At 41.9% G+C, this 24,974-nt stretch overlaps 1 protein-coding gene and 1 long non-coding RNA gene across 8 annotated transcripts in view; one reads left to right on the forward strand and one right to left on the reverse strand.

Annotated features, from left to right (window-relative positions):
* Positions 1-6,648, forward strand: part of LOC111537813 — an 89,011-nt gene extending 82,363 nt beyond the window's left edge. Inside the window, exons 3-4 of the long non-coding RNA XR_002730120.1 lie at positions 5,664-5,858; positions 6,497-6,648. This is a non-coding gene — a long non-coding RNA (uncharacterized LOC111537813). The remainder of the gene's footprint in view (positions 1-5,663; positions 5,859-6,496) is intronic.
* KCNMA1 (potassium calcium-activated channel subfamily M alpha 1) overlaps positions 1-24,974 on the reverse strand; it is a 756,034-nt gene that overhangs the window by 92,668 nt on the left and 638,392 nt on the right. The gene's annotated exons all lie outside the window — the stretch shown is intronic.

Genomic DNA, 24,974 nt, shown 5'->3' on the forward strand with positions numbered 1-24,974 from the left:
TGTGTGTGTGTGTGTGTGTGTGTGTGTGTGTGTGTGTGTGTGTGTGTATAAGTATACTTTCGCACTTGCCCCATCTTAGAATGAAGTAGAAAGTCTTGCACTGACTAGACCTATAAGACAAGGTCATCTTTTAATATGGGCCGCTTGCAATTGGTATATTGTGTTCAGGGTGACCTAGATATGTTGTGTGGCATGCTGGAGCAAATAACATGTGTGTGTTTGTGTGCATGCATGTGAGTCGCTCTAGTCGGGGTGCAAGTTCTGTTTTTCTCATCTTAAGGTTATAATTCAGTTAGCCTTCTTAAGATTGTAATCCCACATCCAAAGGTCTTTTATCTAACCTAGTCTACCATGGCTAGCATTTTTCAAGGTCACCAGATGTTACCACGGTTGTGTCCAGTTACACAATGAATCTAGATGAGTTCAGACCTGAACAGAAGTCATCCTCCCTAGCATGCCTGTGGGATTATTTTGCTTAGCATTTGCTTCCCTGTTTGCATTGGGCCTATAACAAATAATTCTCTGTGGTTAAGTGGCCATTATCTTTACATCTTGTCGCTAGCTGCTGGCCCACACTGATCTTCAGATGGGAGAGTTGCAAGTTAATACCTGTTAGCCAGTTCCAGGGAGACACCTCATTCTGGTAGCAAAGTTGTGCCTCTTCTATGCAAAGAAACTATTTATTTTCATTGCAACTCAGAAAGATCATCTATCATAATCATACTGCATTTAAAGTAGGATTTGTTCTCCTAAATGAAACTTGGGTTTAAAGGTTTCCTCCTGCACTCACAGCCTTGAAAATACAGATCTGTTCCCTGAAGAGATGGGGGAAAACGTCTCCAGTTTAAATATATGAACGCTGTGTAATGGAGACCATTACATATGGCTTAGGTCCCTCAAGAGAAGCAGTGATAACTTCTTTCTCATAAGTAGGGTATAACCATATTTAATTATTAGCCTTTATATGGATCCTATCAATTTCTGCATATTTAAAGAAAGCAGATCTAGGAAAACTTTTAGTTAAGCTATAAAATATAATTTTCATTTCATGGCTTCTGTGACTACATGAGAGGAATAAAAATGGAATTAAAAGGGAGGCTTAAATTTACTCACTTTCACGAAAGACAAATGTGTTGAAGCAATGGGCCACTACCTCATGACGATGCACATTTACAAGCTCTTATTTAACCTACATTTCGGCTAATTACAATACCCCTCCATCTCTGGCATTTTCACTTGCCTTCATGCTGCGGAAGCCACATGAAGATATGATCCTTTAAAGAAACCTGACTTCTTTAGAACACAAACAAGTTCAGGAATCTAACGTGGAATTTTTATAGGAGCTGAACTCCATCCAGTCTCCAAGTACTCATAAAATTCAAGGGCTTGTTTTTGCACATCCCTAAGTATAACACTTAATGTGCTGTTGTAACTTCCCAGCGCTCCCTTGTCTAATAGGCACTGAATCTAACAGTTTTACAGTTTGGGAAGACTCAGTGCTAGGAAAATGTCAGGCAAGTCTAATGAGGCTTCAGATCCCCTGGTTTGCGCTAGAGTTTAATTTAAAGTTACAATGATGTTTTAACATGTTTGCTTATACTTGACTAAAGAGGATTCGTTATTTCAATGACATAACCTCCAGACAATGTTCTGGGAATTGATTTAAGATGTGCTGGTAATTCCAACAGCCTTAATGCAGAGTTGAACATCTGTAACAACATTTTACTCGACTTTTCATCAGCATTCTGTTTTCAAGCAAAAGCAAGCAACGTCTTCCAGAAACACTGGCCAGAACTCTGGGCTTACTTCAAAATGATTACATATTTCACTAGATTTCTTTAAAAAGAAATATCTTCCTTTATCAGCCTTGCCAGATTGCAAACACTGTGTCAGGGTTTACCAAGCCTCTTTATGGTCCTTGGAGTGAAATGGGGCAATGATTGCAACTCCCAGCCTTCCCTAATTCAGTCTAATGCCTGCATAGAATGGACCTGATGCTCAGCTCTAGCCTGGGGCACATTCCCTCTGCCCTGTTTCCCCAGTGAGATTTAAGGGGATGATGCCCTTTAAGATTTAAAGGTGAGTTTGTTGGTTGGAGTTACAAAACCAGTTCAAAGCAAATAAACTCAGAAATGTAATAAAGGCAAACAACTCATAAACATGAGTCAACCGCTATCTCCATTATATTATTAATCACCACATCTGGAGAAATCCACATCTGTACACACTTAGCAGGTCATTAGTAATGTCATATTCACACTGGAGTCACTCAGAGTAAGAGTCATGCAAAGTGGTTTGAACACAAAGGCATCTAGCTAATAGGGCTTCCGACTCAAGTCTTGCGCAAGCTGCCAGTTTGGGGGTGAGGTTGTTTTAATTATTATTAATTTTTTTTACGGTTTTCCCTTTTGGTATTTTGCTGCCCAGTAAGCTAAGTGCAAGCTAAAATCCACAGTAGTGCATTGCTCTTCTTCAACTGAGCTCAGCATGGTAAAGTAGAATGTTGAGGGGTGCAGGGCAGTTATTAAAAATGGGGATGGGTCACAGTCCTCCTTCACCTGGCTGGGTCACAAGCCGAGAATTGGGAGTTTCCTTCTTGAACTCAAATGGGTCTTTGAAATAGCGTGATCTAGCTGCAACCTTGACTGCCAAACAATAAGGAGAAAAGAAAACGGAAATTAATGCTTAGTGAAATGTTTTTTAAAAAGTTCCAAACCAATTTTAACATTGAATAGCTTTGAATCAAACTGGAAGTTTCTCCCTCACAGCTGAATTGCCTTTTTTTTCCCCTTTCTTTTACCCTGATGACTTCCTGCAATTCCTTTTGCTGTTTTATTGTCATCCATGTCAGGAGGGATAACACTTCTGGAAATTCAGAAGACAATCTTCTTAGCATAACTTCCAAAAATATACAGACTTCCCCGTCACCCCACAACATGCACAGACACCGAACACTCGGTTTAGCAGCAAGATCAGACCCATTCTCTCCTGAAGTCTGCTAAAAGAAATTCTACTGAAAAATCAATCCTTGGTGATAAACTTTTGCTGTCTGTCTCAAACTGCTGGCTTGGTCAGTCCCCTTAGTTGCTATATCAGTGCCTAACATTAAATGCCGTGAGTTTGCCATTCCTCAGAAAAAGGGATCCACGGCACTTCCTTTGGCCGTCAGTGACACCAATGAAAAGTGGGTGTTTCAAATGTTGTTTTACTAAAATGGAGGGTAGGGAGTGAGGGTAAAATTCCTGGAATTTTATAACAGTCATGTTGCAAAATGTAATTCACCATGGACAAAACTCCCAAGCTGACCTAAGCTCTCTCTGATATGACTGTTTAAGACTTTCACCAGAAAGTTTGCGCAAGTTAACTCTCAAAGTCTTACGATGTGGCCACAAGAGTGCAATCTTTGGATTGGAGGATGGAATGGTGCCTGGCTCTTTCTCACACAAACCAGACTGGTGAGAGGGTGTGGTTATTTCCTTAAGCAATGATGGGTAAACAACCACAAAAATAATAATACACGCCAGATGAACAACCCATACTGTGAATTTGGTAGTATAATTGCTGTAAAGGAGCACTTGACTGCTGTTTCGGGATGAATCCCACAGTGGGGAATGTCATGTGTCCATCAATGAGGCTGAGCTGTTAAGCACAGCTAGGATCAGGTAAGCCAGGCAATGGAGCCAACTTCTAAGCCCAGAGTAGTGGGCAGTACCAGAGTGCAGGGGAGTTAAAGTGGGTGTGGGTGACAGCCTTGGAATGTGAGTTTCTTGCCTGACAACCTTGGAATAGCATATATCACCAAGAAGTTTGATGAGCACTATAGTATTCTTCATAAAAATCAACTATAAATCTATTTTTTGAAAGAGCATGGCTAATATATTTTTTTTTCTGAGACAAGGTCTTTGTTGCTCAGGCTGGTATGCAGTGGTGCTATCTTGGTTCACTGCAAACTCTGACATCATGGCTAATATTAAGCCACAGATGAGGAAAAGATGAAAGACGCTGCCCCTTAAAAGCAACCCCAACAATCGTAATATCTCAAACATATACACCTCTCTAAAATTGAACAACCACATTATCATATACATTATTCCAGCAGGATAATTTTACAACTCCTAGCTAGGAAATAGGAAATACACTTACTTGGAAAACCTAATGGGTGTCAGTTTTTTAAAAAAAATGTGTCGTTATGCAGAATAAGAATTTTTAAAACTGTCTAAGTGACCTGTACTGCCCTAGGACAGGCCTAGGGAGTGCCCACCCTATGGTAGGCTGCCAGGGCAGGGAAGGGAGGCTTGTTGGAGCTTTTGCATTTCTGGCTTTTGTGGAGCTAATAGGAAAATGGGGAGGGAGACTTTAAGGAACAATAGGTTACATAGAAGTTAATCACAGGGTATATTTCTGGCTCTATTCACTGCCTAGGAAACCTGAATTGTGTAAGTTTGAGTCCATCAACACAGAGTAATGAAAGAATTCAGCTCCTACATGGGAGAGAGAAAAAAATACTACATAAATATATTAACAGAATCCACATGACTTGGAATGCAGTGTTCTCTACAAAATACTGTGGGCCTAACGGATCATCTAGAATCCAATTGGGTAAATTAGATGTACCCATGGTACCCATGCCATAGGCCCCCAACCCCAATCTAAAACTATGTTCTGTATGCATCCTGAGAGGAACCCAGCATCTACCAAAGCCCCCCATATCTAGAATCGCAGCTCATATACCTTCACTGTAGACTTGACCTGTTAGAATCATTGCCCAATGCTCTGCCCTGCTCAGTATTCAGTAGAAAATCCTTTTGAAATTTTCTGGTTGCCTTTAGCTATTTTCCTTTTCCCTGGAATAGACTCTCTATTACCTCAAGGGCAAAGAAAAGTCTCAAGCAAAAATCACTAGGTATTAGTTTCTTAGAGATGAGACATGGAGATGAACAATGGAATTCCAACAGGAAATGCACAATTGAAAAGAGAAATTCAAGAACATCCCTGAATTTTTGCTTATGGAGAATAAGAAGGTACTAGGAGATGGGAGATAATTTTTACTTTGCATCCATCTGGGAGGGGTGGGGAACGTATAAAAGGCCAATACAAACAGCCCCTTCCCAGCTTTTCTTTCCTTCTCTCCCTACTCCCTACTCCCGACACCAAAAGCCAACTTTTGGCTTTGTGGCCAAAAGTTAAACCTGACTCCTTTAGGTTGCCGTAGCACGTGCAGTCCATGTTTGTGGGGGACAACTTTTAGAGTAGGGATGAAACCTGCCACATCCTGGGCACCAACAGCTGCTTCTTTCTCATCTTTCTCACATTCAGGGGTCAGCAAACTGTAGCCTGCCACCTGTTTTTGTACATCCCATGAGCTAAACATGTGTTTACATTTTTAAGTCATTGGGGAAAAAAATCTAAGAATAATAATATTTTGTAATCCACTAAAATGACATGAAATTCAAATTTTGGTGGCTATAAATAAAATTTTTTCAGACCATAGCCACAGTTGTTGGTTTACCTGCCATCCCTGGCTGCTTCCATCTCTAACGACAAAGTTGAGGACTTGCCATATGTGTTGCAAAGACTATGATATTAACTCACTGACCTTTGACAGAGAAAGTTTGCTGACCCCTGCAGTAGTTTAATCTTCTCATATTTCCCTTGCTTTCCAGTCTCCACAAAGAACAATGCTCTTCCCAACCTGTCAAGACAGCCAAATAACAAAAGAAATACCCATGGAGCACACCTGAAGTACACAGATCTGGGCACATCGAGAGGAACAGAGGTAGTTTAGTGACTCTACTGTCCCTACCACCCAACCCACTATTAGCCCTGCTGGTCCATTCATGTTTGAGGTCATGAGTCAGGTGAGTTTCACATTTTCCAACTCAAGCTAAGTTAGATTCATCCATCCAGTACTTTGGAAAGCAAGGCGAACCACATCTACCGTGAGCAATTCCTCGAAGCTGTCAGCGTGTGCTGCCAGTCCACCCTGCGAGAGCCCCGTACAAGACAACAGATTAACCATTAGACTAGATATGTTGAAAATATACAGCTTCAACCTTTCCCCAGCTAGCTCAGAGCGATATATAGATGATTATTTCAACCGTCAGCTGCCGCATAGATTTAAACCCCTGCACAATAACTCCTGGATTCATCTGCCCCTTGTCAAACTTGCACAGCTTTAGTTGGAGGATACATGGTGTGGCAGTTTCACTGTGAATCCAGAATGATCCAGACGGCTGCTGTCTCTTTGTTAACAGGAAGCCAAACTGATGAGTTTGTAATGCATTTCTTATCAAAGGTAGTTTCAGAAAAGAAAATGTGCCCCATCAGTTTGGCTAGAATTTCACATACACTAGATTATGGGCTTAATCAGAACATCTCTGTTATTTTCTTGAGGAAATAGATAATTCCACATCCAATCCATTTAAATCATTTTTTGCCAATGAATTATGTATTTATGAATTTATAATTATCCTTGATTTTTCTTCCCCTTTTGCAGTCTACTTAATAAAATCATCAGCTGGAGCCTACAAAGCAATAGTGCTTAATAGATACAAGCATGCTAATATATTTTTTAAGTGAATGCTGATCTTTCTGAGCTGTGTGTCTAAAATCATCATTGTGAATAAAAGAATTGTAATTTCCAACCCATACATTTAACAAAGACAAAATGGACTGTAATGGAATTTATGGAGCCTGTAAAGGAACTCTTTTTCTAAGATGGTTTACAATCAAATAGATTTGGATTTACTGTAGGTCAAATCAGGTCCCCCGATGTGTATCAAGAGAAAGTGCCTGTAAGATACCAAACACTGCTCCTGGCACCCTGGAAGGGCTCACACCTATGGCTGCAGCTGCTAGTTTCCTGGTGTCCTTATTGTTTCCACCCCTAGTGAATTCAGTACTTAAATGCCAGCTTTGGAATCAATATTTATCCTGTCTTTACTTAAAATTATGACATTCTGTTCATCCTGGATTTTTAAAATCTTGATATTTTGAAAATATTTTATTTTGATAGTTTGAAAATATTGCATGAAACTATCATTTATCTTGATTCCTGAGGTTTTGGGTCTCCTCTTAAATTTGGTGCCCAAGGCAAAAGCTTCTCTCACCTCACCCAATTTCCAGCCCTGAATGCCATTTCTCAAAGGTATTCGAGGCACTGGTTCTGCCATCCCGCAGAACTGGACAAGGCAAACCTAAGACAAGAGTTATTTCTTTTGATCACTTCATGCTGTTTGCATGAGATTGTTAAGGAAGGCCCTTGCAACAAATGCTTCCTTGTGGATTTACAAATTGCCAGGCATCCAAAGGAGTGGAAAAAAGATCACGCTGCCTTAGGAATCTGAGATTTGCCACCTGCCCAGAGTGAGAAACAGAAAAGAGAGCTGGGGTCAGGTCTCTCGTGGACTTTATTTCACATCCCACATCAAATTCTCCTGGTTAACACAATGTTGATTTACATTTCTGCTTTGGGGTGAAAGTTTTTATTTGCTTACACATTTTGTCACCAATGTTACTTTCTTTCTTTCTTTTTCTTTTTTTGCCCCCCACCTCCCCACTGCCAAACAGCTTCAAATAGCCATGACTGGCAGAAGAAGTCAATCATACTTCATTTCCATTTTCACTTTGCTGTTTACATTCTTTAAATTAATGCTTGCCCCAGTGATTCTCATATTTAAAGACCAGCCTAAAATCTAATTGTGTATATGTGAAACTGTTTTCTAAACCATAAGATGTTATATAAATATGAACCACTATTATTATTAACATTATTACTATTGGCTCATCCAGAAATACCATATCTTCCATTGAGCCAATGGTGTCAAGAGCCCCCTAGAATTCTAATATGTATTCCAGATGGGTGCACTGATACTTTCTTTGAAACTCAGATAAAGGTAAAATGCATGGGTTTTTAGTGCAACCCAGGTGCCCGATGAAGAATGTTCTGCCAGAACACTTTAGAAATACAGTATGCTTTTAACCTTGGGAGGTAAGGACCAGTGTGGATTATGACTTTACACTAAACACAGCATTTAGTATATTTCTTAAGGGCATAATCACCTTCTATTGATGTTCTTGAACTATAAAATCATTATCTGTATGCTATTATAATTTATCCTTGGACACATCCTGTGCAATATTTTATAATGCTAGTGTATGGCAGGCCCTTTCTGGTCAGCGCATTAGAGAAAAAGGTGTGGAGTGCAACAGAAGGACTGGGAGGTGCTTGGAGATGCTCTGGCTTCACCCTCTTTTGCCTCAAAGCTGCACTCATATGCAGACCCTGAACCAGGACCCAGGTCGGCTGACTTCTAATTCAGATCATTTGCTGCCAGAATTCTGCCTGTGAGACCAGCGTGAGGATATGAGCTTCTTGAGTCAGTCCACCTGCCCAAGTCCCAGCTCTGACCCTCTTTAGAGCTCTTTTTCTAAGATAATTTATAATCAAATAGATTTGGATTTACTGTAGGTCAAATCAGTTACTCCATACCTCGATGTCCTACAATCTACTGTGATCCCTACTGGACCAAGGAGGACACCAAATTTGGGAGATGCTTTGGGATTACAGGACATAACCAGGGGCTGCAGGCTGACAGTCTGAGGACCAAACTTTAAGTCTGAAGATTGTCCATATGCATATGGATTTCTAACTTCTAATTAAAAATCTCATAGAGGACTGAGTCTTCATTCCAAAAGGGTGCCTTTCTCCTGGGGCAGGAGCTTGTCAGCTGCTCAAATGCCCCACTGCTGCCTACTGTACCCCCAGATATAGGGCAGGCCCCCATGTTTGCATTTCTCGCCCTGGAACCAGCGACACTCAAGTGTACCATCCCTGAGATAAAGATTTTAAGGCATGGGATATCCTTCCACAAATGCCAACTCATATTGAGTGGGTAGAGGGGTAAGAGTTAAGCACACAGGCCTTGAAGCCACACTGTTGGGTCTGAACCTAGGTATTTGCCAAATTATCTAACTTCAGTTTTCTCACCAATAAAATGAGAATTGGAATACCTATCTAATAGAGTTGTGAGAATGGACGGAAAATGTGAAAAGCACTTAAAAGAATTCCTGGTGAGCTCTTTCTAAACGCTACCCATGATTATTGCCTTGGCTTTGAAGAGTCAGAACAATGAGAGTTCTCCGCTTCTGGGTCCTTCTCCACACCAGTCTGCCACCTTTGGACATGGTGTAATTTACATGGGTCCATACTCTCTCTCCTGCCCCAAGCAATTGATCCAGTAACCAACCCTTAGAATGGGGTGAGCCTTCCCACCCCCACCTGACCCCTACCCTTGCATCTCATTCGACTGTCACCTTTGTCCCTTGTTTCATATGGCCCCAATGAAGTGCTCAAGTCAAATAATTAGGTTTTGCCAAATGTCATAAAAACAAGAAAAGCCAGAAAACGTTTAAACGGACCTCAATTGGAGAAGGCTGGAACCATTCACGGCAAGAACAAATGAAAGACAGATGGCGACAGAGGAACCCCACTGTTTCCTCTAAATTACAGGAAATTCACACCGCCTGATTGTGAGGGCCTTTTTCCCTTGAATTTCTGCTGGGAGGTCATGGGATTGATCGGCGTATTCAGACACGTGGGAGACAGAAGAAGGGGCAGGGGCATGGCGGGGTAGAGAGGCAGTGACTCCTTTACCAGCCCTCCCACCATGTCTTCCTTTCACCTGACTACTTGACCACGCTTGAAGGGACAGGCTAGGCTGCCTCCTCCAGGGGGCCTTCCCAGATGATTATGACAAGATCAATTCTCTCCTTTCTTTAAAAAATCCCCTGGCACTTCTGATCTCATGCCTTACATTATTATAACTTGTTTTCAATTTGAATGTGTTCTACTCCCCCTACTAGGCTTATAAGCTGCTCTGTTGGAATTTACATATCACTGAGTCTCTCACAATGCTGAGCCCTGCAAAGTTCCCAATAAATAGCTCCTAGCAGCTACAGAGGCAATGTTGCAAAGGTGAGAAGCACAGCTTAGTGATCAGGAGCCCCGGGTTCTAGGCTTGCCTTGGATCAACCGTGTGGCCTTGGCAAGACACTTCCCTTTTCTGGGGGGATGAGCATTAGTTAAGTATGAGACCTTTCTGGCTCTGATTTGTAATGACTCTGAGTTTAATGCTGGGCATCACTTTTTCTTGTTCTTTTCTTTAAAATCTTTTTAAAGATGCACAATAAGAGAGAACCACAACCCTAGCCAGAGAAATTAGATAATTACGTCAAATATGAATATACAAACTCGTAAGTTATGTAAAAGCAACAGTACAAAAGATGTTACATGAGAATGTCAAGGGATGACTACATGAAATGTGTTAGCGAATAAGTAAGTCCTAAAGAGAGAATTGTTCAGGAAAAAAAGAAAGAAAGAAAGAAAAAGAAGAAGACTTGAAACAAGAATAGGATGAATAGAGAGGTCAGCCTTATTTACCGTATATCCCCAGATGGAGCACAGGTCCTGGCACTCAGGGAGCACTTGACCCGTGATGCTGAACAGACTAAGGAGTGGCAATCGAGGGCGGGAAGGGCATGACAGGTGGAGGACACAGCTTGAACCAAGACAAGGTGGTTGGAAAATATGAAACTGTAAGAACTGTAAGAAAGTCAGTTTGGCTAGTGCAGGAAGATGTATTTGAGGGCACAGTTGGAGGTATAAAGGGCAGATAGTGTAAAGGTTTACCTTCCAAATGATAGAATTTGGACAATATTTGGTAATAATCTGAATCCTCTGGGAAAGTTATTTTTCCTTCGATTTAAATACTGAAGTTCAAAGAGGATAGTGGGTGGGCTTTGCATCTTGGAAAAGTCTATCAGAAACTGCCTAGCTTGCTCAGCCCACTTTCCTTTCAAAGGTAAGAAACACACATTCGTGCATGGAACTAAAGCAGGGAGGCCCTTGGCAACGGTCCGGTTCCATTGAAGGTCTCATTTCTCTTTTTTTTCTGGAGAGCTTATTCAACAGGAAAATAAGGTTATCGAATGCCTCGGAAAGGGGTCCCATGAAACTCACAAGGCCTATTCCTCACAGCCCAGCCAGGTAAATTTACCCTGATTTCAAGATGGCTATTTCCTGTCTTCAACTACTCCAGCTGATACCATTCCCTCTACAGAGAACTGGAAGGAAACCCATCAGGGTTTGACTTTTACACGAAAACTGACTGCAATCCATATTTTCAAAAAATCATTTTCAACAAAACCAGTGCTTTAAAGTAGATTCACTGAGAAGAAAATGGTTCCCCAATTCTCTCCTCCTTGGTTTTGTTGAATCAATAACACTTCAAGATGTTCTCTGTGAAAATCACATGGGTAAATTAAATAAGAATGTACATTATATTATCTAGATCAACTTGCAGCCCTTAGTGCAGTATGCCTGAGAAAACTTTAAAAACTCAAAAGAGAGAAATCATATTAAAAGAGTAAAATACTGCCTATGCTTCCAAAGTTCTTTATGGCCTGATAGGTAGAAAATTTAATAACGAAGGGCCGGGCATGGTGGCTCACATCTGTAATCCCAGCACTTTGGGAGGCTGAGGCGGGTAGATATCTTGAGGTCAGTTCAAGATCAGCCTGGCCAATATGGCGAAACCCCAACTCTAAAAATACAAAAATTAGCTGGGCATTGTGGCATATGCCTGTATTCCCAGCTACTTGGTAGGCTGAGGCAGGAGAATCACTTGAACCCGGGAGGCGGAGGTTGCAGTGAGCCGAGATTACACAACTACACTCCAGCCTGGATGACACAGTAAGACAATGTTTTCTTTAAAATAAAAAATAAAGGAAGAAAATTTAATAATGAAGAAAATAAACAAATAAGTGAGTCATCCTGAGATATATTTCAATTCTCCCCTTCTGTAACCTCAATAAATTCATTTTCTCCTACATAAGCTAATGTTTACACTCAAATATCCTGTACAAAGGAATACCGCAGACTGTGAAAAAACAGTAAAAAAAATAGCTGTGTCTTTAAGAAAATGGTTGAAAAATCAGGTATGTGTGGACAAAAATAATGTTTAAAAATAGTTTTGCTTGCATATTTGATTTTTGTCCTCATTTATGATACCCAAGTTGATGAGCTGATCAGCTTTTCTGTGAAAAGTATTCTTAAAAAACATAACAAAACATAATAAAAACTCTGATCCTGTTAGTCAAAATTTAGTTCTGGCCCCGAGAGAAAAGCAACATGCTTTGGATGACTTGGATTCTAGAGTAACGCTTTTATTAGTATTATTATTTAGTTTTATGTTTGTTTGCTTGTTTGTTTTGAGACGGAGTCTCGCTCTGTCACCCAGTCTAGAGTGCAGTGGCACAATCTTGGCTCACTGCAAGCTCCACCTCCTGGGTTCAAGCAACTCTACTGTCTCAGCCTCCAAAGTAGCTGAGATTACAGGCGCCTGGCTAATGTTTGTATTTTAGTAGAGATGGGATTTCACCATGTTGGCAAGGCTGGTCTCAAACTCCTGACCTCAAGTGATCCGCCTGCCTCAGCTTCCCAAAGTTCTGGGGTTACAGACATGAGCCCCTGTACCCAGCCTGGATTCTAGAGTAACCGTGATGAAAGAACATCATACAAAGGTGATTTTTTAAATATAAAACATTAATTCAGTATATCAATCAGTCAATTTAATAAAAATGCCCCTCATTATCCTGAGGTGAATAGAAGCCTATGGGATTAATTTGTGTAAATAGATATTAGATTAAAATGAGGACTTGCCACATAACAATAATCAGACAGCACAGGTAATCCAATCTCAGTGCTGAATCCAGCATTGTGTAGTTACCTTTCAAAAACAGTAACATGTATTTAACCGGGACTTGCTTCAAGTAAGCACTGCATCTGGCAAGCTGAATTTCAAATAAACCTTAGCAATTGGGGGGCATTGTCCTACTGGCAGTATATCTCTTCAAACAACAGCAACAACAGTTTTAGATATTTATTTTAGAGAAATAAAGGAGACAATCTGCAAGAGAAAAGGCAGAAAGTGAGGAGGAGGAGAGTACCTAGAATCCAGGTAGAGGGTTTATTTCTAGAAAAGCAGCGCCACCTGCTGGTAGACCTGCATGTCAGGCCCCTCTGCGGTTTGCAGGCCATCTATCTTGAAATCTATGCATAAATATACAGCAGTATTTCTCAGCTGCTGTTATACATAAGAATTTTATTACCAGTAGGCAGATTTCTAACACACTGGTTGCAGTTTAATAATCCTCTATTACCTGAAGTATGGGTTATATAAAAACCTAGAATGTTAATTGTTGACAAACCAATTCTAATATGTAAAGTACTGTAAGTCACCCAGTAAATATACAAATAAATCAAAAGGGATAGCTCTTTTTGCTCTAACAACGTGTTATTAAAAACCACAACTTAATCACTTACATAAAAATAATGTTCATGCATTTCGATGTACTAAGAAATCAGGAAAATGCATTATAATCTTACTAACAGAGCTTTTCCTTCACTTACAATTTAGAGGAAACAATTTTGCAGAAAATATTTTTCCCTTTCTTTAAAAAATGTACCTAAACCAACATGTCATTTAGGAAATTTGCTCATATAACAAAACCTAAGTTACAAACAACTAAGATTACATCTATAAAATGTTATATTTTTAAAACAGCAATAGAGAAGTCATGGAAAATATGTCACTGATACAGTGAGCAGAGAAACACTACCTGTCATTTTTCAGAAAAAGATCACACAAACGCGATAGCAAAGGAACACAATAAAAAGCAGAAACAGGAATGTGATAGGTGACTCTGATTATATCTACAAAGGAAACTGTGAAATAAATTAACACCCAAGTACCCAAGAAAGGCATATTGTGTCTTCACTGGAAGTGATCATTATGCAACAGAGAAGGTTGGTGATTTTGTGAGAACAGAAATAAAGTGTAGCCTATGAAATCTAGTGGTGATAACTAATGACCATACTACTTACAACTCTGATTTGATCTCTAACATAAAAAATAAAAATAAAAAAGTACTCTAAAGAATAGATGTATGCAATAGGGATTGTATTTTTCACTTGAAACAAATAAACCTCAAATGGGATCAAAAGACCCCAGTAAATGAAAAATGACAGTTCCTGTGTTGCCCTGATTTGATCTCAAGCAAAACTACCATGCTGATAACATAGCAGGGGATGTGAGGAAGGCAGTGGTATTCTTGGATGGCTATAAAGAAGAGACGAGTGTGTAGCCCATTCAGCTGATGGGAAGCCCATTCTAATTCCAAAAAGTTATTGAGATTTAATCTCTAACATCAACAACAACAAAAATAACTTATGTGGCAACCAAAAGGGTATCCTTTAAAAACACACATACACAATTTTGTTATTTCCAATACACTCTGTAGAATCTCTTTACATTCAGTTCTTCCATCTGTCTAAGGCACATGTGTGAAGAGAACCAAATGTCACAATGCTTGCTTTGAGCCTGAAGTGTCTCCAGTTATCCAGACAGGGAACTTGACTAGGAGGGTCTCAGGCATAGGCCATGGATATCCCATCTCCCACCTCAGCCGGCTACCACTTGCTCTGGAGAGACAGGGTTTCCAGGAGCAATTCTGGACAGATGCGAAGGGTGGACGAGAATCTGGTGGGGTTCAGGGCTGTCAAGATTTGAACTGGGGGCTTACCCTGCCTAGATATAACTCCTAGTGTTAGCTTGTGTATTAGTCCAGTGAGATGAGATCTAGGCCACTGGCTAGGGTCTGAACGATGAAAGGTGCATGCCCTGCCTTAAGAACTTTAAATATCCAAATTTATTTGGGATAAATTCAAACCAATGAGGAATCAAACATGGATGAACAGAAGCAATGGGTTTGCCATGGCTTCCTACCCCGACTCAAATACCCAATGACATATGGAAGGAGAAAACATCAGCACCCCCAGATCCACTACGGAGCCCACCATGTGCTGTCAGCAGAAACAATGGAAGAAATGTGTTACCTTCAGAAGAAGCAGTGATCAATTCAAGATCAAACTATTCAAGAGTTGTCCAGAAGTCAAAGGAATTGGCTGTTGGCTGTTCAGAAACAAAGGTTCTGTTCAAGAAGGTATAAAGGAACAAGAAGAAAGAAAGGAAGATCTCCAGCCTTGAGACTTTTTTTTTTGCCTCTGGTTCAAGTTCTCATGAAAGACCTTTTCTTTTGCAATACATGCTTAATAAACTCTGGAAACATATTCTCAACAGAGTTTACATGTTAATCAGCAATTTGTTGAATTCTCACTGTGTGCCTTGGTTACTGTGTGCAATATACTAAGAATTCAAAGACCGATGAGATGGGGTGTTTGTTGCGGTTGTCGACTTCTACAAAAACCTCAACATAAAAACTGCTCTAAATGGGGTTTACATGAAATGTTACAGGCTTACAGAAAAGAGATTCACTTTTTCTAATTTGGGGTCAGGGTGGGCTAGTCAAGAAGGCTTCACAGAGACGGCAGTACTCAAGCAGTACCTTCACGGCAGAGGTTGGCCAACTTTTTCCCTAAAAGGCCAGATAATAAATATTTTGAGCTTTCCGGGCCATACTCTCTTTGTTACAATTACTCAGCTTTGCAGTTGTAGCCCAAAAGCAGCCAGGGACACTGAGCAAATGAATGGATGTTACTATGTTACAAGGAAACTTTACTCACTACAATGGGTGGTAGGCCAGACTGGGCCCATGGGACAGTGTGCTGACCCCTGCTTTGAAGGATGGGTAAGTTTCAATCTGCTAGAAGAGGAGAGGGAAAGAATCACAGTCTCAGGAAAAGGTTCCAGAAAGGTGTTAAATAACAAGAATAAGACACGTCTAGAGAATTGTTAGATGATGGATGCTTATGTGGAGAACAGAACTAGGGAAACTGGTTGAGGCCAAATTGCAAAGGGCTTTGAATGCCATTTTAATATCAGAAAGTTGGAAATTATCCTCTTAAAAAACAAGGAACCATCAAAAGATCTCCTCTCTCTTTCAAATGGGCTAACATGATAAAGTCTGTGCTTTAGAATACTAAAGTTGGTGGTGGTTTGGTGGCAAGGGCAACTAACTGAAAGGTCGAAAGGCAACAACGGCAGACTAGCTGAAGAAGAAATGAGCATGTGAGCTTGGCAGTGCCACTGGCAATGGTGAGAAAAGGTTCGAAATGTAATATGGAGGCCAAATCAGAGGACTTGGCCATCGGTAGGAGGGAAGAGAGGGGCACAGTGTAAAACCCAGAATTTTCAATGTTCATATTGATACTCATTCCACCCATCCCTAGACCTGTCCACACATCAGGTCTGCTCAAAGAAAGGGATAGTGGTAAGACATGGGTGAAAAACTTGGGCCCAGTCTTGGCCTTGCTCTAAGCACTCATCTATTTAATGACAAAATCAACAAGACGCAGAGCCCAACTACTCATAAAGCAAGGTAGGAAAGGTGATGATGTGAGGTCTCAACACCAGCCAGACCTCAAAGATAGGTTAAGAGTCAGACATGGTGGTGCACGCCTGTAGTCCTGGCTCCTCGGTAGGCTGAGGTGAGAGGATTGCTTGAACCTAAAAGTTCAAGGCTGCAGTGAGCTCTGATCACACCACTGCACTCCAGCCTGGGTGACAGAAGGAGGTCCCATCTCAAAAAACAACAATAACAACAGAAAAAGATGAGTTGAGATCAAGACCATCATCCAAAAAATAAATTTTGATAGAATTTGAAAGGACAGGAATGTCTTCTTTCCCCATCTGTTCTCCTCTTTTTGTGTTCCAACTTCCCTCCCTCTCCCAAAAACACACTGAATTTGCTGATGATCTCCAGACCTATTTTAGGGATGGAAAAGCCATAAAGAAGAGGTTTCAGGGGGATGAGGAATGATGAGACCTGAAGTCACAGTTTTCTGAAGATCCCAGGACCTAGGGATTCTAACAGCTGGGCTGAAATCTAAGACACACATTTGTTTTCATCCATCAAATCTGTACTATTCTAACTAGGAAGCCTCTTTTGCCTGAAGATGGTGTCCCCGTTTGGCCCTATATGCTTCCTGCTACACAAGTTCATTCCTGGAGACCTGGCAATAACAAAACAAGGTGTAACAAACATGACGAGGAGGCTCTTTCGGGAGGTCAACAGTTAGCATTCATTATGGGAGGGCTGGGGCCATTTGTAGAGACACTGCATATGAACTGGTCTGGGAGAGCTTCAGTGGCTGACAATGTTCTGATTACTGATAACCTCCAAATCACTGGAGCATAGATAATACTAGGACCCCGGGTTGGGGAGAGGGCCTTTTTCTGTGCTTTCCTTAGGGAAAAATAAAAGACACCTTGGAAGAAAACAAGCTGACAATAAAGTAGAGACCTGTAAGAGTCTTCTGGGCTGTTTCTCTGTGTTCCTGTGTACCCAGTTCCTGCCCTAGAAGGTACAAACTCACAGAAGAATAACACTGATATACTATGAGGTTTCTATACACATTATTCTTCCTCACAGGACCTACCACAGTGTTGGGTAATAGACATCAGCATTTTAGAAGGATTTATAACAGTAAGGGTTGAAACAAAAAGGACTTTTAGCCTTTTTCAATCAGAAGAAGGAAGATAATCAGAGTCTCAGAGTTTAAGAAACTTAGAAATATGATCTTCCAATTTCCTCATTTTACACGCAAATTTTGCAAGGCCTGCTGGGTAGTCAAGATGAAAACCGATGTTCTGGGGAGATACTAGCTATCTACTGGTATTTTTGTTGGCTTATTTCTGTTGGGGCAATTATTCCATGATCTAGAAATTAAACAAATTGACTCCATTTAAATTTTATAGTCTGTTATACTAAGCTGTTCAACTCTCAGTCACTATCTGTGGGCTTCTCTGCCTGTAGCTGATATGGCCTATCATAAGGCTAGCTTGATGGCAGTCAGTCATTTGAAAAAAAAAACACACTAGTTATGGTTAAAGTGGCTTATCATTATTATTTCCATCAATACTATGGGAGATGGCAGGCTTCTGATCTAGCAATCTACTCATCCACTATGTAATCTTGGTCAAGTTCATCTGTTTCTTTGTTAATTTCATATGTTAATGAAGGATGATAGCAGTAATTCAACATATGCCAGGCAATCTTTACATATATTCACTCAATGAATTCATGCAACCACTCTGTGAGATAGGTCCTTATTATCTCCAGTTCATAGATGGGGAAGCTAAAAAATACTGAAGTTCTGGGACTTACTCAAAGTCACATGGTAGAAGGACATGATGTTTATGCTGGGGATGCCTAGATGAAATGAGATGATGTTGGTGCCTTGAGAAGTGCGAAGACTCAAACACACATAAGACATTACTCTTATTATAGCCATGAGCATCCACTCAGTGAACATGTCAAAGCATGACTTCACCAGGACTTCCAAAGTTTCCAGAAAACTCACAGATCTCATCCTTGTATCTGCCTGCTCTGACGTTTCCTAGAATTTCAGGCTATAATTGCCAACAAGATCTCTCAGTTCACTGCACAGTGAGGGGAATGACTTCAGAATCCCCTAACATACAGAGGAGGAAAGACAGGAGATGTCTGCCTGTTTCCCATCTTCATCTTAACAGAAGATATTTATGAAGGAGCAGTGTTTCCAGCAACCAGCCCCTTGCAAATGTCACATTCATGCCCTAACTTCCAGACCCTGTAACATGACCTGAACCCCTTCCTCCCTGTCTTCATTCCTAGCATAGTTGCAGCTTTTATTTTCACCTAGCATCTCTCTTCTCTGCAGGTCACTGTGCCTGCCTTCTCAGTAACACCTGTTTAGGGCTTTGGTTTTGAAGCATCCCTGCTGGATGTGTTCTCTCCGTTGGCTATGTTACAGACCATACGTGGAAATTTATTCATCTGCACTGAAGAAATGGCCAGATCAACCTTGACAAAATGCAGAGAGCATTTCAGAACCATTCAAAGGTAAGGGAATGCTTGGTGCAGCCTGAGAGAGCTTTGAGAACAATCAAGAAAATCAAGAAAACTCTTCCTTGAGCAGAACAAACAGAATAATGGCTCTTAATGGGAAATAGCTATGAGACATTCAGCTTTTGGATACCTCCATGTGGAAGGAGTCATCATTTGGGTGCTGCTGTTTGATTCAAGCTGCCTACTTTGAGTCAGAGTCAATTACCCTAACCACCATAAAAGGCCTTGAATGTTTCTCTACATTTGGGCAGGCTGATGTACCCACCTGCAGATGCTGACACCTCTCTATCTACAACAGGCCCCTTTCCTCACATAAGCCCTGTCCAGTGCATTGGTTTTATGCTGCCCTGACTCAACAGCAAAATGATCAGGTTTGCTGACATTAATAAAACTCAATGTGAATGTCGCAAGTCCTTGATTTTCTAGAGCAAATTCTCTACATATAGTGGTATCCCTGCCTCTCCTCATTTGAAGCATTGGTGGATTTTTGCCTATGTGGCTTTTTTCCAGTACTTTGTTTCCAGATCTTCTTTCCCATAATGTATCTTTCACAAAGAATATCAATTGCAACTACCAGTTGATCATTTTCTAGTTCCTTCAGTTGTGTCCTTGTTTTTTACTACATTTTTCCCTCTTAATCTTCTTGTGCATCTCAGTTTTTTATGTTTACATACATATACTATACAGTAAGCTGCTGCTTAGCAAGTTTTGGGAAACTTCATGGATCTGGGGCAATCTGGCTTCTAGCACATCACCAATTCCTTTAAGGATTGGGAACCCCTTCATTTATTCATTCTTTTACTCATCAAATATTTACTGAACTGGAATCCTCCAGGCCATTTCCTATTCAAGTATTCTTGCCAATATAGGAAGCCCAGCCAAGGATGTCAGCATGCTACATTTTTGACCTTGGAGGGAAGGAAGGCAGCCCCTGGGTCCTTTTTTGACTGAGTGTGATCCAACAGGCTCCAGCCCAGAAAGCTGACATTGACCAAAATGAAGATCATTTTAATGCAAGCAGTCAGCTCCCTTCCCAGAAGATAGCCCATGCTCTATGGTGTGCAGATGCCCATCTATGCACTGTCAATACAGCTGGTGCAGTGCCAGCTCTGGGGTTGGAGTGTTTCTCACTTCATTTATAAGTCTCTCAGTGCAGTAGATCATCCCTAATGCAGATCTGCCTCAAAAGATTCCACTTTCAGTTTGCATAGGGTTTTCTCTGCAGCTCTAGGAACATTTGGTGGGACTCCTCTTGCTGTATTGAAGGGGCTAGAACGAAAGCTTTTAGATTTACTAGAAAAGGCTGGGGGAGTTTTTTCTTGCTGTTTCTCTTGAATATAAGAGACTAGCTCCTCCTGAGGATGACCAAATGAGAGGGTCAGAGAAGAAAGGCCACTATTATTAGTTCTGCTCATCTAAGCTAGACATCAAAAGAATGTCTCCTCAGAATAAAAATCTATGGGCGTATGTAGCAATCACCCTCCAAAGCAAGCACTATCTAGCTATTTACAGAAAGGCCTTTGCAATTCCCTCTGAGATTTCAAATGCAAGGGTCTGATAATGCTGGATTTAGCTCTGTCCATTTAGATTCCCTTTGGGAAAAAGGTCAGCTGGGGAAGCAGAACCCCTGTAAGCAGATGTGGTGATGGAGGGTCCCCTGACTATCCAGGTAATTCAACACGCTGGTTTGGGAGAAAGCCCCAGAGAGAGAAAGACAATACACAGTTGGTTGGCTTGGTGCATTTTGCCACAATGCACTTCCAGAAGTTGGCATTCTCAGCATGCACAGCCCACCACCATGAGGGAACCCAGGACTCAAGTGCTTTTCCATGCAGTTTTAATGACCCTCTGAGGTCAATGGTGTGCACAAATGCCACAACCACAGATGCTGACATAAGAAAGGACACAGACAAAGGTCTTATGCACAAAGCAGTGAAACCGAAAAGAAAGTTGTGCATGGTACTTCGAAACGCCACAAGACTTCTTTAGGACCCTGTGTGGCAGTACTTCACAGGAAATGTGTTTCGTATTTCCACTCAAGAAGGTTAAGTGGTTGAAAACTACAGTGCATTTTCAATGAATGGGATGTGAAGCACTTTATTATTTTTCCCCCATCGATGTAAGGAGACATGCTGACTTCCTGAGAAAGGAGGAGAAAAGTCTCCTTGCCATACACAGGGATTTAAAGAAGTATTTCCATGAGCTCTAACTGAAGCTACCACCTGCAGCTGGAAGCAAGAGCCTCAGCGCTGGCCAGGTGTCCCCACTGGTGGCTCCCACTTGCTTCGTGTCTGCTGTTCAGCCTGAGCCAATACTTCACACCAGCAGGTGAGAGCTGCCTGCCTGTCACCTTCAACACACTCAAGATGTGAGACATACTTGAACTGGGGAGGACGGTGAGGAAGAAGGAAGAAATATTGCTTAGGAAAAGGAAACAGAAGTAGATCCCCAAGGCCAGTGGTAGTGGATGCAGATGGGTGGGTCTCCCAGTCCTGGGTCAGAGGTCAGGAAATCTTCCTCCATTAAGAAGGAAACTCTAGTGAACCCAGCTGGGAATGACAATGGCTGCCGGGTCAGCTGGGGAGAATTAGGCTCATGGAATTCAACTGCTCCAGAGCCACTAATTAAACTGTCTTTTAAACACTGTAACTTCTTGGATTTGCATCTGGGTAATGTACTTCAGCTGCAGGGTCCTGTACACTATAGATCAAGTCTTCCTTCCGAAGGCTTCTCAGAGCAGCTGGGCCCTGGTCCTCCCACCACAGGCTCCCCTCTGTTTGTCTCCTCCCTTAGAGGGGGGCTTCCAGCTGCCCCCTAGCCAGTCCCTTCCTCCCCAGCAGCCACAGCAGCCCTCCCAAAACAAAGCCTCTGTTAAGTCACTTCCCTGATCAAACACCAATATGATAGTATAGCATTGTCTAAAGACTTTCTATCATATTACAGACTAAGAACAAAAATCTTGACCTGGACCCTGCCAGGAATGGGGCCCCATTTTACCCTTCAGGGGGGTCCACTCCCTGCATGCTAAGTCTTAAACTTCAGCCAAATTGGGTGACCAGCTGCTGTGCAGGAGGCCCCCAGGACTCTCTACGTTATCTCGAGTTTTCATACCAGAATCCTCACTTTTTTCTCCTCCCTTGGAGATTAAGTGACTTATCCATCACATTCAACTGCAAGAGTAACTGAGCAACTCAACCAACTCCACACACCGTGGAGCCACACGGCCTGTGTTGAAATCCCAGCTCCACCAGTCACTGGCTATGAGACCCTTGGCAAGTCATGAGACTGTGACATAAGGCTATGAGACTCGTGGCCAGACTCACTGGTATGAGACCCTTGTGCCTTAGTCTGTAAATGGGGCACATTGCAGATGTCTCAGGTTACAGTTGCCTCAACCGCAAACAACAGTTACCTCATAATAGGGTTAAATTAATTAATATTTGTAGTAATAGGCAGAGTAGTGCCTGTAATGCAGCAAATGCTATATAAGTGTTACATGTAGCAACAATAACAACACATACACACATCCTCCCTGTGTTCTCAGAGTTGCTTGCACACAGTAAGAGTAGAGACTACACTAAGTCTAGTTGTGACATGAATCCAAGTTAACCAACTAGCCACTTCTTAGTACTGCTGTGTCAACAAACCTCACTCCCTTGGTGATGCAGTATATATAGAATATAGATCTCTTTGGGGAGTGACCCCATGTTCAGATAAGACTAAAACATGATTCTAGCCTCAAAAGAGAAACACAATTTTTCAGCAAATGTTGGTAGTATGCCTCCTTCTGTCTCTCCTCACCAATGAGCAAAAACTGCTTATAATTTCTACCTCCACTCCATTCTGGTTTCCATTTTTGGCTGCTCTGTGCTTGCAGCTTCTAGGCTTCACTGGGAGTCAAAGATCCCAAATGTTAAGATCGTTCCGAAGAGCATGCTGGCAAATGTCCTAAATGTGCTGGGCCAGATGACAAGCATCCATCTCCGATGAAGGAAGTATCCAACTGAAATGATGGGCACCATATGAGAAGGAGAATCCCAAGGCATGACGGAGACCAGAGGTGCTGCAGACCCACTGTCCGTTTCTGCCCGGATGGGGAAGGAAGGCAGGATGCAGTGAAGCCTGTGCCACTGCCCCACAAGCCTCTCTCGAGTGACTTCACACCATTATTGGTCTGCTACTAATTTGAGACAATGCCCAATCGCATCACAACAAATTAGCCACAGACACGTGATAGCAATCAACTCAGGGGGCGAGCCTGAGTGCGGGCTGGGGGATTCCCCAGCTCCGTGAGCCGCACGCTCCCACAGATGTTTCTAAAAGCCTCTTCCCAGAGGCCCATTTAGAGAGAAATTAAATGCAACTTCGACTTAATTAACGTTTTAAATGATAATGAATACAATGTAGATTCATAGGAGGCATTTACATTGTGTTGTAAAATTGATAAAAATTTAATAACTCTTTGTTAATAAGTTATATCTCCCCAGACCCGTAAAGCCTAAGGCGCTGCAAACTCCAGACTGGGTCTAATCGAGGCTCCTGGTGCAGGTGGAGGAAGGAGGCAGAGATGGACTTGACATTTGCTCCAAGCCTGCTCTAATTCAAACCTCTGCTTGTTCATCAGTACTTTATTTCATACAGTAAAGGTCAGGATTTGGGCTCAAGGCAGAGCCTTGACAAGAAAGCTCAAGTGGAAGGCGGGCTGGCCCTGGCATCTGTCGCCTGAGATAGTGGAGGAGGATGGAAGATGAGGAGCTAACTGGCCACATCTGCCCTCCACCATGGAGGTAAGAGGAAGCAGCCACTGCCTGGTGGTAGAAGCTGTCAGGATGAGTATCCTGACAACCGGCCACTGTCCTGAAATAAAAAAGCAAACATAATTTCTATGTCACCTTGCATAAGGGTCTCTTCTGGGCTTATGTGAGGCATGCCAACGTCTTTTCTAGTTTGTCCTTAAAGAGCCGAGTCATTTATTACAGCACGGTGTCCCTGGGAAGAGAGGTGTCCCATGATGGGGTATACACAAAGGACCCTGTCAGCTTCCCTCATTCTGACCTTTCTACTTCTTGTTTCCCAATCCTGTTTCAAAGAATTTCTTTTGAGAAGTTGGCTGCCTTTTGCCTACTGTTCCTGTCTCCTTTCATCTACCTGCAGTACATCTTCATAGTGTATTCATCTTCAGGAATTCAATCACACTCTTGTTTGGAAGGTGGTGGAAGCACAACAAGGTCTCCAAATACAAGCCAGTGACTTTACCTGACACTCAACTGAAACAATCAGCTATTTATTCTGGTGGAGAACCCAGCGTGTTGGGAGCTTTTGACAGACGAGTGATGTAAAGGATCCTTCTCAAAGGCAATTTTACCCGAGCATGATTTCTGCCTCACAATGCTGATTTAAGAAGCTGCCCACTGCACAGAGTGAGCTAGGGCCCAGAGTAAGGTATACTTCCAGTCAATCTATGGCTCAGTGTGGCTATCACAAAATCAAGCAAGAGGCAGTGGCTTCTGTAGCCTCGCCTGCTACCAACAAGAGTGTCCTAAGAAGCCCCTTCCAGGTCCATCACTAGGTCTTAGTCACAGGCGACAACCCAACGGCTGGCTAGGCCGATCTGCCACTCTGCTTTTACTTCCTGCAATGAAGTACTAAGGGTCAAATAAGGACGCATGGGCCAGGGTAGCTAAAGAGCCAGGGGAGAACCCAAAGGCTCTGGTAGTGCTTGGTGTGCACAGGTGTGATGGATACTGACAGAGAGAGAGAGCGCGCGCTCACATGAGCATGGCAAGCATGGGAAGATGGAAGAAAATGGAGACTCAGACGAACGGGCTTTAAAAAGAATACATGAAAAACTATGATCACATTGATTTGTGCTTATTATCCTTGGCTCTCTTTTTTTGTCTTTTTCTCACTGGTAGTGGTGGTGGAAAGAGGTGAATCATTGCTTTTAGGGCCCAGAAGTAAAATAAGCAAATAGAATTTAGGATTGGGGAATTTGAGGAAGTCGCCCAAAACTGCACATAAAATGAATGAGATAATTACAGGCTGTTGATTTTTAAATGTAGCTT

The sequence above is a fragment of the Piliocolobus tephrosceles genome, chromosome 9 (assembly GCF_002776525.5).
Source record: "Piliocolobus tephrosceles isolate RC106 chromosome 9, ASM277652v3, whole genome shotgun sequence".
In the NCBI taxonomy this organism is placed as follows: Eukaryota; Metazoa; Chordata; class Mammalia; order Primates; family Cercopithecidae; genus Piliocolobus; species Piliocolobus tephrosceles.